Source organism: Lonchura striata, chromosome 1, assembly GCF_050655825.1.
Source record: "Lonchura striata isolate lonStrDom1 chromosome 1, ASM5065582v1, whole genome shotgun sequence".
Classification (NCBI taxonomy): domain Eukaryota; kingdom Metazoa; phylum Chordata; class Aves; order Passeriformes; family Estrildidae; genus Lonchura; species Lonchura striata.
Genome location: NC_140703.1, coordinates 109,571,103 through 109,584,476, shown reverse-complemented (window position 1 = coordinate 109,584,476; position 13,374 = coordinate 109,571,103). Strand labels below are relative to the sequence as shown.

At 38.1% G+C, this 13,374-nt stretch overlaps 1 long non-coding RNA gene across 1 annotated transcript in view; it reads right to left on the bottom strand.

Moving 5' to 3' along the window:
- LOC146768815 (uncharacterized) overlaps positions 1-13,374 on the bottom strand; it is a 45,021-nt gene that overhangs the window by 31,277 nt on the left and 370 nt on the right. The window contains exon 2 of the long non-coding RNA XR_014956851.1: positions 7,208-13,212. This is a non-coding gene — a long non-coding RNA (uncharacterized LOC146768815). The remainder of the gene's footprint in view (positions 1-7,207; positions 13,213-13,374) is intronic.

Here is a 13,374-nt window from a genome sequence, read left to right as displayed (position 1 = left end):
CTTTTGAAAAAGAGAAAATAACTGGCAATACTTTATTTAGGGCATCCAAGAACCTTCAACTGAGTTCCTTGAAACTCAGTTGCAACAGGAAATCAACCACAAGCAACAGAAAATTAAAACAAAATTTAAGGTTGAGAACCCCCCATCAAGAAATATAATTATTTCTATATTAATTTCTCTATTTAAAGTATGTGCTAATTTGGAAGAAGGGAATCAGATAGAACATTATGCATCTGATAAAATTATTCAAGTTGGCAAATAATTATGCTTAATACATTTTATTGGTCTGCCCTTAAGAACCACCAGGTGAGAATTTACTTTTCTTTCTTGCCTGCATGAAAGAGACATGAATATTAAACTCTGACATTTTGAACTGTCCTTTAGGTATCTGAATTTTCTTTAAGCAGATGGGACAAATCTGCTTTCCATGGGTAAAACTTAAGAGTTGATGAACACAAGATGATATGTAGATGACTAAACCAGGAATTAATAAAATTATCATAGAAAAGTAAGTTTTACTGAGCCTTACTAAAGCGACTCAAGCCCCGTTAAACACAGGTTAAGATTTGCTGAGTTGTAGACACATAACTAATGAAACGAAGCATAGAGTAGGAATATAAAAATGCACATATAGATGTTCATAATGCCTCTGAATTCAGACTAACACAGACAGAAAAGCAGGTGAGGAAGATAACTAGGGATATGAAAAGCTCTTCCTAAAAATAGATTCAAAGTGGGATTTTTTTTTTTAACTATGAAAAGGACGTGACAAATAATATAGATATCTGAAAAGCTCTCTGTGAATTACTGAGGAAAATCAAAGAGAGTAAGATTCCTAAGAACCTGGATTTTCCTGTACCACAGCATAAAGAGAAGACTTTCTACACAGGAAAATGTTGGAAAACATTGCAATAAAGAAACCAGCATTTTTCCACATAGCAAAAAACTTGGTGGAATACTGTGTTTGAGCCTGATTAGGCCAGGGACTAAGTTTCCCAGTTCTTTATTTGTAGTTCTGTTAAGTAGAAACAGGAGAAGTAAGATATAAAAGTGGTGAATTGCACCCATACCAGTTCCTGTTCCTGGTATTCTTAGAGCCTTTTCTGGAAAATATGAAATTACAGAGGGCTTGGTTCTGCCTCCAAAATGCAGTTTTCAGCTCCTGGTTATGGAGGCAGAAAGCCAGGCTGCGAACACAGGGAATAGAACCTGTTCTCCTCAATGTCCACCATCCTTGGGGACTTTTGGGAGAGGTGCCACTGCAGAAGAACAGGCAGGATGCTGCTGCAGGAGGCTTAAAGCATTAACTCCTTCATTAGCCATCAGCTTATTTCCCATTGCCTTGGCATTGAGTGCATCTGGGGGTTGTGTCAGGAAGGACAAGAAGTAAAGCAACACTGTGTCGTGGTACTCTCTTGGCAAACCTGCTGCCTCCAACCTTCCAAATTGCTTCAACAAATCCAGTAGGTTAATCAGCCCTCCTTAGCAGCTGATTTAAACCCATATATCCACTCCACTGTACAGTCTTAACTAGATCAATTACAGAAACAACCACAATAACCATGACAATTCAATAACCATGACAATTTGCCTGCATTTTTGAAAGGGAAATCACAGGAGGGTGATTCATTTGCTTTGAAATGCTTGAAGATAATTGCTAGTTGCTTATAACAATATAGTTTGCTTAAATTCTTGACTATTTCTTTTTGAGCCTATTATTTTACATTTTTCTGTAGGCTGATGATCTTAACAACACTAGCTGGGCAGATCAGACTACTCTCCTGTCAAGCACAGGTATGCCTGTTAGGAATTTCACAATTAGTGATCTTAGTGGACAGAGAAGTCCTCAGAGTCATGAGGTCTGGACTGGACTCATTCAATTTAAGTGCATGATTTTGTTCTTGAGGTGAATCAACACATTAATCAAAGGTTTTTTTCGTGATTTCAAGAACAGCAGTGATTACACTGGCTTCTCGGTGAGTCATGGGTTTTCCTATAAAAAAGCCTCATTTGAAATAGCTTAATTTTTTAATATTAAAATAAGTATGCTCACTAAGTAAGCATAAGTAGATGCACTAAGTAGCATCTAAGTAGATGTAGAACTATATCCTGGTTTGCAAAAAGGAGCTATATTCAATTCATGTATCATTGGCACAGTTTTTAAATTGCTGTAAGTTGGCATTAGCCCACTGGATCAGACAGTTGAGACTCTGGTAATTTGAGTTCTGTCAGCTATTTATGCTATATTAAAAATATCTAAACTTCTATAGCCATGTCAAAAAGAGGCTTCCTGCTTCTCTAGCTACTTTTAAGGTGTTATTTAGATCATGTCAGTCACAGAAATAAAGAATTATCCATGGTAATTCTTCTACATTGGCACAGATTTAATTTTTCTCTAGCAGGAAGCAGACAAAATGATATTGAAAATGCATTGTCAGTCACAGGGAACAGATGCTAGAGAATAACCAGCCACAAATATATTTCCCAAGGTCTCTAATCTTGACCTGCAAGACTTACAGATTTAGGGTTCAGATTAACACCTGAGTTTGTCTCCTTTTAAGCTCAGGTGTATGTTTTGATTTGAGCAAACTGCAGTGCAGATTTTTCCAACTGATGAATTTCAGACATTTCAGGTAGAAATGCAAACAGATGGACCAGCCCCATGTCCTGTCAGTGGTGTATCCTGCTACCCAAATTCTCCTCGCAGGGTGAAATCCAGACTTGTGCAGAGGGACCAGGCTGGCCAGGTAGCCTGGAGCTTTGAGCTCAGCCAAGGACACAAGCCTTTCTCTGACTCGCTGTGCAGCAAGCTACGTGTTACCTGGCTTCACCTCCTTATCCCAAACTAACTTGCATTTAAAAGTATGTTATCCTGAGGAGTTCCATCAAGGGCAGAGCACCAGACAGATGGCAATCTGGCCCTCAGAGACTAGGGTAGAGATGGAGAGAGAAAAAGCAAACAAATTAAGATAAAAATGCTACAGGGAGGAACTGGCTATTAAAAAACTGTGTGGTACCTTGCACAATGGCTCCCTGATCCTTTCTCCAGTACCCATATTATAGGCATGTAACAATTGTCAAACATCTGAACAAATTCTTTCTGATGTAGTTATTTTTGTTGTCAAAAGCATTGTTTCTTTCTTTAACCTTATTCCTACCTTAATTTATTTCTGTTTTGTGTCCCTTTTTATGTGCAAGTTTTGAAGAACACCTTGAGCTATAACTGAAGTTCATTTCAGATCTCCAGGGTCTGTCCACACTCTTAATGAAATAAAATTGCTATTGGTGGAACATGTGAAATGAATTGGAATAATTTAGTCTCCCCAGTGCCTGAGTATATCTTTCAGCAGACATTTAAACTGTCCCCAAAAGGCAGAGTAGAAGTTTATCTGTTTGGGTTGCACTGGGAGTTATGCACCCCCTGCTCTGCTAGCAACTGCCTTTTGATGAACGTATAATTCACATAAACTGTATTCCTACTTTTTTTTTAGCAAATCTGATGTACTAGACAATAAAACCCTGTTGTTTAGACAGCCTGTTTAACCTTGGCTCTTAGTTTCATGGGCTGTTAGGTTCCTAGGTAATGATTACAATTCTTCATCTACTAGAGCTTGTGATGTTGTAAATACACTGGAGTTAATGAGTTACAATTTCCCCCTTTTTTCACTCCTTCCCAAATGCCAGGTAGAGACAAGAGTAATGGCTCTTTGCTGGGTCTGTGTGTAGCATTGTGTCATATCTCTCTTGCATGTACTTCAGCACAGCACATGAGTAGAGGGGCACTGGATGGGCCATAAGTGTTTAATTGATGACTGACATAATCAGGCAGTTTAATGGTTTTAAAAATAATAATGGAAGAAATAAAAACTGTAAAAATAGGTTTAAAAAAACTTGGTCTTGCTCTGTGGCAAATTTATTTTCAGTACAAGTATGTGAAAGCTGCTTCACCTTTCTGATATGGAATCCTGAGATAAAACTGAAATGTAGCACTGATATTTTGGAAGAAGGCAGCAATTTTGTTTAAGGCACAGATCTGGGATTTGGAAAGTCCACTTTCAATTTTCAGTTTTTCTGTAGACTTTTGACTGAACAATTTATCTGCCTTTAGCTCTTGTGCCAGACATGATGGACATTTCTTCAGCCCAATATTTTTCTTATTACTTAGATCCTGACCATCCTGCAGTCAAATAGTGCATGTGGTTAGAGAAATGGGAATTAGCTCTTTACTGGAGACTTTATGAACTGTAGTTGTAATAGCCTGGAAAGGTGAATAAATTATTATTTTAAAAATCATTAATGATTAGGAGGACATGACCATTTCTGTAATGAGATATGCTGGCCTTTTAAATTGAGTAAGAGAGGTTCTTGAGGGTATATTACCCCAGATCATTTATGTTCTGGAGGGAGCCTTAAAAAATGCTAAGCCCAAGGAAGCTGTGCTACAGAAAAAATACAATTAAATAAATCCATATTGATTGAAATTGAAATCAAAACATTATAGAGGGAGGCAAGGCAATGCCTGACAGAAAAGAATGATGGGGCAGCTAAGACCTGTAGCTTATCCCAGGTGAAGAACATAGGCACCATATACTTTATATTTTTCTGTGGTAGAGAAATTCAAGCATGTTTATGTGCATTTCTAAAAAAATTTGCAATCTTCATTTGGTAAGCTGAAAGTCTAGGAGATTTTCTTTTTATTTTGGCTCCCAGAATAACATTTTTCAGGCTTTTGATTTATACTGTAATTATGTTCTGAGGTGAGCTCAATATTCCTATAGGAGAAGCTTGGGCTTGCACTGCTCTCTTTGCTTCAGCTACAAAGAATATTCAGATTCCTGTTTTTCCATCAAAGGTCTAAATGCATGTACTTTCACCATTCTTAGCACCATCTCACCTGTCACCATTGATAATTACACATTGTAGAGAAAATTTAATCTACTGTTTGCATATTTATGTTTTAAAAGTAATAAAAACTTCTATCAGCCTAATGTGTCCCAGTTACTGACAGCCCTGATACAGCTTTTTTTAGTTAAGACAGGTGAAATGATAATATACTAGAATTACTATCATCCTCTCTTTTGTCATGAGTCTCTTCTAAGAAGAGCCACTTTATTTAGATATATGAATATCAGTCTTGAAACAAGCTGTTCAAACAGCTTGCCTGGTAATTCCTGTGTCTAAGAAATGGAGCCCCATGAGAATGTACAGTTGACAGCAGGCACTTGTGCCTCTAGAAAAAGATACAAAATGTACCTGAGACAGGGAGCAGCCTTTATATGTGCTCATGTGGTCTCATCTGTTTTTGTCCAAACCATTGCATAAATCTGAAATTTCAGTACAGCATGTCTGCCAAAGAGGTAAAACTTGCTTGTGTGCTAAGAAATCTCGGCAATAATGTGAAACAGAGACACTGAGTAGCTCCTCCTACACTAGAGTAAAATCCATTTATTTGGTCTAAATTCCTGGGCCTCAATTCTCATCAGTCTGACAAATATGAACTAAATGACATGAAGTTGTACTTCATGCAACCTTTTGAAAGGAAAACTCTGATGCATACTAGGACTTCTTGCAGTGAGATATTGCTTAAGCAACAGTCTTTTAAAAGCATATAATCAGATACTTGTTCATGTTAAGTGTCTTGAAGTGAGGCCAAAGGCACTCAATGTCTAAACAAGGTCAATTTTGGATAATATTCTCCATTAACCATCCAAGAGAGCTGCATAATGGTTCTGCCTATTAGCTGCCAGCACAATAAACATTCACCTGCCCCCTGTGCCTGCAGTCAAGGGAACAGCAGCCTGGCAAGGATGGGAAATGGAGAGCTGGTTGTATCACTACTTATATCAAATAGCCTTCTTGTAGAACTACTGTAATAAATATACATTTGCACTTACAGAATATTTTTTCCTGGTTGAACAAAGGAATATAGCTCACAACAGGATGAGTTGAAAGAAAATGACTCTGTTTTATCTAAGGAAATTTAGATACTGAGGAATGCTTATGTGCAGACTATCAATGGTATAGTTAGTGGGGAGAATAAAGAGCAGGACAAGCTGTCTTCTCTACATTTAGAGCAAAAAGTAAGATGAAAGGGCTTTTCTGTCTTACAAGCTCACTGGGGTTACCCCTGTGTAGTGGCTTCCAATTCTACACCTGTGCCTACACTCTTCCTGTCCACTTTGGGATTTTTCACATTGCCATATATATGGATATGTGCCCATATGCATGGATGTATAAAAGCATGCATGTGTGTGTGTATATATATATATATATATATATATATATATATATATATATATGTATGTATGTATGTATGTATGTATGTAAATATGTACACATGTATGAAAGAGAGATTTTAATTGTGTCCCCTGCTGCTACAATCAGTCAAAATAAAGAGGTGTTTCGGTACCATTATACAACAGAAACAATGAAACTAAGTGAATATAAAGAAGTGCTCACAGACAGAGTAAATGAAGCAGGATCTCACCCCAAGCAATGTCTTTTTTGATTCTTGAAAAATGAGCTTTTTTTTCCTTTTTCTTAAGAGAGGCAGCAAGGCAAGGGATACAAGAAGAATTTTATTGTTTCAGCTTGGACATCATGGTAAACTTGTGAACACATCCATGACTCATCACCATGGGATAAATTATTCTCAAGAATGAGCCATCCTCGAATTGATCCTGTAGCAAACACTTGTTCCTTTCCTTCAAAGCAAACCCAAAATATGGCCATGTTGATATGGAGTGCTATGTGTGTGAATACTGAATTATTAGTTGTAACAATGATTAAGTGTTGATTGCATTTTTTGAGTGTTTTCTTATGAAAGGAGTTGGTGATTTAACATATTGAGGATTTCAGCTATAAGTTATTAAAAACAGCTGCAGCCTATTACCCTGGGATGACAGCCACAGCCAACAAGTGGCAGAATACTTGTGACAGATGTACCACAAAGGAAAGATTTCATGTCTTAAGTTGTGAAAACAACTGAGTCAAAAAAAAGAAAAACAAAAGCAACCCAAAAAATCCAAAACACACTTCTCTGAGAAATATTTTTTTTCCATAGGATTTAGGAATTACAAAAAATCCTGAACTAGATCTGTAAAATGTTACATTTAATTTGCTTTCGCTGTCATGCAAAGGTATGACCTTGTGTTTTCAGAGCAGTTCATCAGTCTTTGGAGAGAGATTAAATAAAGAGGAAACTTACCTCTGGCAGCTAAATCAAGCAGTTTAGATTTTAGACCATCAGCTCCAGCACACTTAACAAGATTAATATGCAGGGACTCCTCCCATGTCTATTCAGAGAGAAGGAAGAAAAGGGCAAACGAGGGAGTGAATTAAAATCATTAGGGCCTGCAAGACTGAAAGGCAAGCATTCCAAGTAAGCAAGTATTTATTAGCACATGAGGCCAGTTTTAGAACCAGTGAAATGATGCACTCATCAGCAATGACAGAAATATTTTTGGAAAGACCACTTTCTGTATGCTTGTGTGCCACCCACCAGACCAGTCTTCAGCTCCTGGCTTTCACATTTCCCTGTCAAGCATTTAGGGACTCTCCCTTTCCCAGCAGCTGGAAATTATCTTGTATTTTAGTACATCTCACAACATATTTACTTTGATCTGAGGACAATCAATAATAAGAGAATATGATCGACAAAAGCCCTGTCTTTCCATGCCTGGTCCCAGATGATGTTTTACAAACAACTTAGCAAGTTTCTGCAGCAACTACTATATATTGATTTCTAAAGTACTTTCTGAGTAAATCAGTCCATTTGAGAAGCATGGACATCAGACAGGACAAAGAGTAGAAATTTATAAAAAGAAAGGAAATCTTTTAAAAACTAACTGCAGATGAGAACAGAACACACAGTACAAAGGCTAAGTGGATGGGAAATACACTCCCTTTCAGACTGCAATAGAGCAGTAGCCTGGATATTGTACACATGGGATAAAAAGCAAAAAATCCAGCTTACAGTGAAATTCTTGGGCTGAAGTTTAGCAAAGAAGGTGAGACAATCTTGCTGTACTTAAAGCTAATACAGTCTTTAATTCTGAAAAATTTTGGAGCGAAGGGTCATAAGTTCATAGTGTTTGTGTTCATATAGAAAATGGAACTGGTGAATGTAAACATGTTATATAAAAACAGAAAAAATGCCCTGTAGAGTCAGACCGACAGGAATTGGAATAATTCCTGTTAGAATTTTTAACGCAGGAATTTATCTCCAACAAATAGCAATTTTTGTTCCATCATTCTCTTCTAGCATTCATAATGATTATACTAGGGATAATTGAGAATTCAATGCTGTCTTTTTCATGTCTTTTTTTTCATATTTTTTGCAGAACTAATGTCCATAAATATGTCTAATCCTTCCCTGAGTCATTGATAAAAATATCTATCTGCAACCCCCTGTGGCAGTATAGTCCAGAAAATGCCTATTTTCTCTGCAAAACAAAAGACTTAATTTAATGGTTTAAACCAATCTTTTACTACTTCCAAATTACCTCAAAAATATCTTAGTTGTAGTATAGAAGGGTTCAGTGAGCAAGAGCTCCATGTTGACTTCCAAGCCTAAAGTTGGGAATTCACTCTTTATGACAAAAAGAATAAAATCCCCTCTTCAACATCATTGTAGGTCAAGACAGTTGAGAGAATGACTGTGGGTACTCACAAGGAGTTAGTAAGAGAAGCACTTTCAGGGTGCTCCAGGATTTATAACTAAAAAGTACCTAATATAGCTGAAAAAATGATTGTCAAGATAATAGGAAAGTAAAACTTTCCTTCTTGTCAGTTTGGGAGGTGAGCTAGACTGAATGTAGATCATGAGCCTTTGGTAAAGTACAGCCACAGCAAAAGGGGGGTATGGAGATCTAGATTTTGGTTTTCAGTTTGAAAAAGCAGCAAATACTGAAACCACACAGATATCTGAGACATTTTAACACTGCTATGTAGAAATATCCCATTTTGATACCTGAAGACACAGTAGCTGAATAGGGCCCAAATACTCATCACTGCTGTGTTGGAATGCTGCAGTGTCCTGAGACACCCACATGTGAGAGGACAGATCCACCCTGAAGAAAAAGCTGGGCACTTTGACACATGTTGTGCCAAAGTACCTGTGATGCAATAATTTAAGTTATGCTTGATACAGGATTACATCCATCCTGTCTCTGATCTCATTTTGGATAGATAACAAAGCTTTTGAGCTGATGACTGGTGACTTTCAGAAGGCTGGACTAGATTGGACTTCTGCTCAGCAGTACCAACTGATGTAATGAACATCCTCCCATGTGTGTAGATAAGACAAAAACCTTCTCTTAACAAAAGGATTTGACCTAAATCCTACCCCAGTTTCTACTTGTGAGAGCAGAGAGTGGTGCAGATCGAATTCTGCTGGTGATCAGCACCTGTTGCTAAGGGAGAGCCAGAAGGATGGAGTGGATGAGATGAAGCAGGATATCAGTTTTCAATTCAGTCATACAAAGTAGATTTCATCACAGAGACACAAAATTGGTATTTATTTCATTACAACTAGCTCATCTCAGCACTAAGCCTCTTCCTGATGTATTTTGTATCCTCACTTATTAAGGAAAGTGTTGATTCCACGTCTTAAATTTGCTGCAAGGGCAAGGCATTGCCTTCCAGTGTGAGAGAATGCCAGACTGAGTAGTACTTCTTCATATCTGTTGGGTTTGTTCAACTTTATAATGAAACTAGTTCTTTTTCAAAACAGGTCAGTGTGTGATTATGTAAGGGGCAATATATTAATGGTTATGTTGTCAGGAAAGTTTAAACATAATCATATCTGGGTTGGTTTTTTGTTGTTGTTTCTTGTTTAGTTTAGTTTTGTTTTGTTTTTTAAGTGATTAATTTCTTCAAAATATTCCCAATCCAGTTATGTAATTTCCTACAAACACTGTTTTGTAACCATAGGTCTGATTCACCACTGCATCACTCCACTTTTATACCGGCGCCAGTCTGGCTGATTGATTTTCAGAAGGGTTATATCAGCATATAACTGTAGCAAAGGAGTTGTGAATCAGACTGAAACAGAGAAAGCTACTCCAGGCAGAAAAATCCTTTGAAGAAACCTAAGTCAGAAACCTTGACAAGGCCATAGCATACATATATGGTCTGTTATCTCTGGCTGAGTGAAAACATTCCCTGGGTCCTGCAGATTCACAGGTCCACTGAAGCTACAGCTGCAATTCCCAGCACGAGTTCCTCCCACCCACATCTCCCCCAGCTTGGCTCATTTTTAGCCTTTTACCAGGAGGGGCTGAAAGAATGAATCTTAATGAGTAATTTTTTTAAGGTTGTTGTATATTACTAAATGGTGAGGGTCTGATCTTTCCTAAAGGTTTTTAGAAATTCAGTGTCCAAAGCAGAATCATTTTGCTGGCTGCTACTTGGGACTGGCATCTTTTTGGTCCATATGTAGAGCTGGGTCTGGGATATTTGAGTTCAGTTATTATTTCTGTGTGTGCTGTGGTGGCTGGGGATCAGGACTCTCCTGCCTGCTGTGCCTGTGGTGCTGAGAGTGACTCCCAAACTGTGGAATGCCGAGTTCTCCCCCTTTTCCCCAGTTGGTTGCTTTGTGGGATGTGCTTGGAGAACATGAGATCATGTGTTAGATTAAAATCCTTATCCTTCTGTTATAAATCTCTGCTGTGGAGAGATGGATTTAAAATGTGTCAGTGTGATCAATCAGATGCTTTTTAATGAGTCTAAGACTACAAGAAGAGACAGAGGCAAGGAATCACTTATCTCTCAGGAATCAGACAGTGATTATAATTACATGTGGGGTTTTTTTCTGTGTACCAGATTTGTTGATAAATTTGCTTCACCTTTTTCTGTTTCTAACACAAAGGATTATGGGAGGATTTTCACCCATTAAAAAAAAAGTAAAAAAATAAAAGACCCGAAAAAATCTCCACTACCAAAAAGTCCTTCTTTCTGGATTTCAAAGAAATAATACAAAGAAAAATATTGGCCTCTCGGTCTATTATTTGAAATGTTCTTATCTACTTCTTCACAAGAAATAATCCTGTATTTCTAAATTTTATGAGAGATTTCAGCTGCTGAACATGTCAAGAGGAAACATTCTTTCCACCTTCACTCTAGTTTTGCCAACCAAGAATTGATCCAGCAAATTACATGTTACCAGAGCACAGCAATCAGTATTAGTCATTCAAAGGGTAAGACACCTACTAAATAGTTTTCACTGTGAAAATATTTTTCTGCTTTTGATTTGCTCACAGTACACAGTTCATGTTTCGTGCTTAGTTATGGTTTGTTTCTTTGTAAGTTCTTTTGCTGTTTAAAAGATTCAGTGTAAGATTTCCTTTCCTCTTTAGGCTCCTCCAGCTACTCTGCTTGTCTTTGTCCACATAAAGCATGTATTCTTCAGTGGAGCTCTGACTTTACAAGGTGGATTACCCTCTAGTTGATGTTCTTTAGGAAAATATTTCATTTTATTATCACCACATTCAGTCTGTCAGGGCCCACTCAGTAAGAACTGCAGGTGTGCAGAGACCACCATCCATCTGGTGGTCCCCCCTGTCCATCTCATCTGCTATAGCTCACCCTATACACACTTTGCAAGGTCTTTGCAGGGCTCCCATATTTCTTCTTTCTGTTAATGACTGAGAAAGGCTCAGCCTGGTGTGGTGCAGGGCTTGTGAAATGAGGCTGCTGCACCCTTGAGTCAGTGCTGCAGGTTAATCTGGACTTGCTGAATGTGAAAAGGATCAGCTTTAAACCCTCTGGGCTTTACCTTTGTGGGTTCTTTTGTTCTATGGCTGGGAATTCCAGTACCTAAGAATCCAGTAAGTGACTAAGATTATCTTGTAGCACTCAAAGTTGGGAAAAGAGGGCTTTCTGGAAGTTCTAATTTCATCCAGAAATTCATGTAAATTCATCCAGAGAGCCTTAATCCAGGAAAATAGATAGAAAAAAATTAAATTAAATAAAAACTTAACTAAAATACATTACTGACCATGTATTTCAACATGGGCTCAGAGAAGAAATACCTGCTTAATAGAGATATATGTTTCCTCAGTGATGTCTGAAATAGAAGCTGACAACATTTAAAACTAACAGGTTTACTTTGTTTACATTTTTAGAGTAACAGACACTGCAGAATTGTGGTATATTTCTGAAGAAAGACTCCCCTGACATCATGTTTGAGAAATTTTTCAGTTGGGAAGGCCCATGTATTTATTTTGTGCAATAAAGAGGGAAAAAAGAATGTGAAAAAAATTTGAGGCATTCTGCCCTCAGTGATGATATATAACATTTCTAGAGAAATGTCACTTTACAAAACTCACTTTTTATGTTGATTCATAAGAACAATTAATTTTGATAAGAAAATAGAAGAATTCTGATATTTTGCTTTTATGCTCTCCCATATTCTCTGTAATCTCCTTGCACGTCTGCTCTAAAATCTTTCAGTGTTATTATTTCAAGTACCTTGAAGCTTCACAGATCCACACCACTGCTCGTTGAACCCTTGCAGTGGGATGAGAGGAAAGATGGAGGTGCACAGAGGAATTCAGTAACTCAGGAGATGAGCATCCCTTCAACAAGGAGAAAACCCACCTAAGAAAAATGGCTGACAGTAAAAAAGGGACCTGAAAGGGCTTGTGCAGCTTACATTACACTTTTGGACAGAGGGGTTTAATTGCCTGTAAAAATAAACTGTGAAACCTTCCCAGCTGCCCCTCAATTAAGTCCTTCTTTGGTGTGAACTGAAGAGAATCCAATTTGGTTTTCCCTGAGGGCTCTCCATGAGTTGAAGTAAAGCTCAGTAAGTGGAGACAACACAGAGATTCAGCTCAATAAACTGCTATGTATAGTCATCCTTAGTCCAGATGGGATCAGAACAATTGTAAAATCCTGGAGGGAACTAAATTAAAATTTAATTCCCAAAGCTTGCCTGAAAGATTCCAACAAAGTCTGGCTTGCAGAAACTGCAGTTACAGCAATTAATTCTTTAAGAGGACCAAGGCTGTGACAATTCTCCACTCTCACTCCATAAGCCAGCAGTTTAGCCCATGGCTCTCTCACTCACCTGCAGTGATCATCTCATCTTCTGAAGGGACTGCATCCTGGAACCCTGCCTCTCCCCACAGCTGCCTGTCTCAAGTGCAGGGCTCACCTCATTTTTATCCACCTTATTCCCTTGAGGGTGGTGTTATGATGCTCTCAGGCCTGAAATGGGAATGGACTCAGTTGATACCACAATACCCTAGACAGCAATCCTGGTTGTACCCTGAGCAGCAAGGGAGGGCATCCACTATGTCCCATGGCCCACCAGGCCATGGAAGCACGCCTGACACCTGTGGTGTGGTAAGGTCCTGCTGTATTTGCAGT